The sequence below is a fragment of the Heterocephalus glaber genome, unplaced genomic scaffold (genome assembly GCF_053883595.1).
Source record: "Heterocephalus glaber isolate CG9 unplaced genomic scaffold, H.glaber_assembly_v1.0 deba00001446, whole genome shotgun sequence".
Lineage (NCBI taxonomy): Eukaryota > Metazoa > Chordata > Mammalia > Rodentia > Bathyergidae > Heterocephalus > Heterocephalus glaber.
The window spans coordinates 146438-151362 of NW_028258298.1; the positions used below are offsets into that span (position 1 = coordinate 146438).

At 42.7% G+C, this 4925-nt stretch overlaps 1 pseudogene; it reads left to right on the forward strand.

Annotated features, from left to right (window-relative positions):
- The first annotated feature begins 2687 nt into the window (after positions 1-2687).
- On the forward strand, positions 2688-4129 carry LOC101718281 (transcriptional coactivator YAP1 pseudogene; annotated as a pseudogene).
- Positions 4130-4925: the final 796 nt, after the last annotated feature.

Genomic DNA, 4925 nt, shown 5'->3' on the forward strand with positions numbered 1-4925 from the left:
TCACCTTGATCCCCAAAGCAGAGAAAGACCCAACCAAGAAAGAGAACTATAGGTCAATCTCATTAATGAACCTGGATGAAAAAAATCCTTAATAAGATACTGGCAAATAGAATGCAAAAGACTATCAAGAAGATTGACCTCTGATTGACCTGAGAAAGTGGAATTCATCCCAGGGATGCTGGGATGGTTCATCATATGGAAATCAACACATGTAATACTCTATATCAATGGATCCAAGGACAAAAACCATATGATTATCTCAACTGATGCAGAAAAACCATTCAATAAAATCCAACACACATTTATAATAAAATCCCTACAAAAAATTAGGATAGAGAGTCTCTAACTCAGTCTGATAAAAGCCATCTATGAAAAGCCAGTAGCCAATATGGTCAAAAACTGAAATCCTTCACACTTAAGTCAGAAACAAGACAAAGATGTACACTGTCTTCACTCCTATTCAATATAGTCATGGAAGCACTAGCCACAGCAATTAGACAAGAGAAAGAAATAAAAGGAATAAAGATAGGAAATGAAGAACTTAAATTGTCATTATTTGCAGAAGACATGATGCTCTATATAGAAGACCCCAAGAACTACTCCAAAAGCCTTTTAGACTTAATAGCCAAATTCAGTAAAGTAGCTGAATACATGGTCAACACACAAAAATCAATGACCTTTTTGTACACAAACAACAGACACACTGAGACAGAAATAAGGCAAACAATTCCTTTCACAATAGCATCCAAAAAACTGAAATACCTAGAAATCAACCTAACAAAGGAAATTAAAGACCTCTTTTCTGAAAACTATAGTACTCTGAAAAGAGTTTGAAAAGGATATCAGAAAATGGAAAAACATCCCTTATTCCTGGGTAGGAAGCATCAACACAGTGAAAATGGCCATACTTCCAAAACTGCTATATAGATTCAATGCAATCCCAATTGAAATTCCAGAAGCATACTTCATGTACCTTGAGAAAACAATGCAAAAATTCATTTGGAACAAGAAGAGACCTAGCATAGCAAAATCAATTCTAGGCAACAGAGACATGGCAGGGGGTCATCACAACTTCCAATGTGAAACTATATTACAAAGCTACTGTGATAAAAACACAGTACTGGCAAAGAAACAAACCTAAAGAGCAGTGGAACCGATTAGAAGATGCTGAAACAATTCCAGACACAGCCACCTCATCTTTGACAAAGGAGCCAAACAGTAACGGGAGGAAAGATAGCCTCTTTAATAAATGGTGCTAGGAAAATTGGGTTTCAACCTGCCAAAGATTAACCTCTCACCATGCACTCAACTAAAATCAAAATGGATTAATGATCTAAACATTAAAACAGAAACACTGAACCAGCTGGAACAGGGGTTAGGTAGAACTCTTGAAGATGTTGTTGTAGGAAAAGATTTTTATGAACAAAACCTAAGTTGCCCATGAACTAGCACAATCAACAAGTGGGACCTCTTCTTATTTAAAAGCTTCTACACAGCAAGAGAAACCACCAACAGTGTGGAGAAACAACCCACAATGGTGGACAAAATTTTCACCTGCTCTTCTTCAGACTAAGGTCTATTATTTAAAATATATAAAGAACTTAAAAACATCAGACCTCCCAAATATAAGACCCAATCCAAAAATGTGCATCTTAAATGAACAGACATTTCTCAGACAAAGAAGTAAAAGCAGCAAATAACTATATGAAAAAATGTTCAACATCCCTGGTCATGTGAGAGATGCAAATGAAAACAAAGCTGAGATTCTACCTCACCCCGGAAAGAATGGCTGCCATCATGAAATCAACCAACAAATGCTGGTGGGGCTGTGGGGAAAGAGGAACTCTGCTCCACTGCTGGTACGAGTGTAGACTGGTGCAACCACTGTGGAAATCAATATGGAGATATCTCAAAAACTAGGACTGGAAATCCCATTTGACCCAGGTATTCCCCTGCTGGGTATCTTCCCCAAAGAATTAAAAGAATCATACCACAGTGATATATGTGCACCCATGTTCATAGCAGCACAGTTTGTAATAGTTAATGTGAGACCAAAGTGAACCTTAGAAACGCCATCTTGGCCTGTAAATGAACTCCCCTCATACCTCTCCCCTTATAGAGTGCTAAAATTCCACACAAGATAGCTGTTTTTCTGACTGCTCTCTCTGCTTCTGTAAACATGCTTTATCACTCCCCAGGAACAGATGGTGTCTGGTGCCTCCCTGTAACCACCGAACCCTATAACCACAGAATGTCCTATCTTGACAAGATAGATAGGTTGAAAAAGCTGGGTTGCGAAAGATATTTTGCAGCTGGCTGACGGGCATGTTGATCTCTCCCTGAACTTCTTTGTTTGAGTTACCTATAAAAGCTGTCCTGTCCCCTGCTTCTGGGCTTCACTTCTAGAGGGTGAAGTCCACACACGTGAATAAACTCCTTTTAGTTTTAACTCTGTCTTTGTCCTGGTGTTTGGTGATTTCCTGGCTCACTTGACGTAGTTAAAACTTGGAAGTGGAGCTGGGGCGTGGGCGGGGGCAGAGACACCGGAGCAGGGGCTGAAGGGCTGTGGCGCAGCCCCCTTGGCCCTGAGAACAAGCACAGTGCCATGTCCACTCCTTGTCTTTCATGGCATCCAGGTGGAGCCCTCATCTGCCTGGCCAGGGGTGCGCTTTGGGGAGGCTCACACCATGGATCCTGGGCAGCAGCTGCTGCCTCAGCCAGTGCCCCAGGGCCCGGGGCAGCCACCTGCGCAGCCTGCTCTGGGCCAGGGCCTGCCATCTGCACCCAGGAAGCTGGCTCCTCCAGGGTCCCAGGCAGTGCCACAAGCCCTCCCGGCCAGCCACCAGATTGTGGACATATGGGGGGACTCGGAGACAGACCTGGAGGTGCTCTTCAACACTGCCATGAACCCCAAGATGGTCAACGTGCCCCAGACCAGGCCTATGAGGCTCCAGAAGCTGCCCAACTCCTTTAAGCAACCAGAGCCCAAATCCCACTCCCGACATTCCAGTACCTATGCAGGTACTGCAGGAGCCCTGACTCCAAAACATGTTTGAACTCATTCCTCTCCAGAATCCTTGCAGCTGGAGCCATTTCTCCTAGGATATTGACATCCCACTGAAGTAGTCTCTGGCCCAGCAGCTATGCCTACTGCCCAACACCTTCACCAGTCTTCTTTTGAGATACCTGATGACATACGTCTGCCAGCAGGCTGGGAGATGACCAAGACATCTTCTGGTCAGAGATACTTCTTAAATCACATTGACCAGACAACAACATGGCAGGACCCTAGGAAGCCCTTGCTCTCTCAGATGAATGTTACTGCCCCCACCAATCCACCAGTGCAGCAGAATTTGATGAACTCAGCCTCAGGTTCTCTTCCTGATGGATGGGAACAAGCCATAACTCAGGATGGAGAAATTTCCTATATAAACCATAAGAACAAGACCCAAGGCTTGACCTTCATTTTGGTAAAGCCATGAGCCAGAGAATCCGTCAAAGTCCTCCAGTAAAACAGCCACCACCTTTGGTTCCCCAGAGCCCACAGGGAGGTGTTATGGGTGGTAGCAACAGCAACAAATACATGTCCAACAACTGCAGATGGAGAAGGAAAGACTTCAGTTGAAACAGCAAGAGCTGCTTCAGCAGGAATTAGCTCTTTGTAGCCAATTGCCAACACTGGAGCAGGATGGTGGAACTCAAAATCCAGTCTTCTCCCAGCATGTCTCAGGAATTAAGAACAATGATGACCAATAGCTCAGATCCCTTTCTTAGCAGTGGCACCTATCACTCTCAAGATGAGAGTACAGACAGTGGGCTAAGCATGAGCAGCTACAGTGTCCCTCAGACTCCAAATGACTTCCTAAACAGCGTTGATGAAATGGATACAGGTGATACTATCAACCAAAGCAACTTGCCCTCACAGCAGAACCATTTCCCAGACTATCTTGAAGCCATTCCTGGGACAAATGTGGACCTTGGGACACTGGAAGGAGATGGAATGAACATAGAAGGAGAGGAGCTAATGCCCAGTCTGCAGGAAGCTTTGAGTTCTGACATCCTTAATGACATGGAGTCTGTTTTGGCTGCCACCAAGCTAGATAAAGAAAGCTTTCTTACACGGTTATAGAGCCCTCAGGTAGACTGAATTCTAAATCTGTGAAGGATTTAAGGAGATGAGACACGTATACCTGAAATTTCCAAAGAAGCTCGTTAAATTTTTCTGGCTAATACCGAAAAAGATGAACTAATGTCCAGCAAGATTCTTTCATCCATTATTTTGCTCTTCCTTGTTCATTGCTGCTATTAATACATTGCTGACCTCTTTCACAGTTGGCCCTAAAGAATCAAAAAGTTTTTTTGTTTCTTTTGCTACTATAACTACTGTGCATTGTGGGAGCTGGGGAAATGAGCCTGTTTGGACAATGGATGTCATTCCTTTTGCCCAGTTAGATGTTCACGGATCATTTTAACTATTTAGACTTGGAAGTCAAATGCTTCATTGTCACAGCATTTAGTTTGTTCAAGTAGTTGTTTCTTCAGCTGCCTTTGCCAGTGACAAAAGATGTCTTACTGGTCTGATAAGCCAAAAATGATGTACCTGATTTAAGTACTTAATGCTGATTTGAAGAGATAGCTGAAACCAAGGCTGAAGACTGTTTTATACTTTCAGTGGGTTTTTTTTCCCCTAGTGCTATCATTAGTGGCCTAGTGACCTTGATTTTACTTTACTACCTTATAAGGCATGAGTCAGTTTCCATAGAAACACATTAATTATTGCCACATACTCTAGTATAGATTTGGGTGGATATTTTTGTGGGTGTTTTATTTTTTCTTTGGGTTTTTTGTTGTTGGGTTTTTTCCCCCAGAATCTAGGCAAATTACTACATTAGTGAATTTGTTTATAATTGTACCTTGGGAAGGTT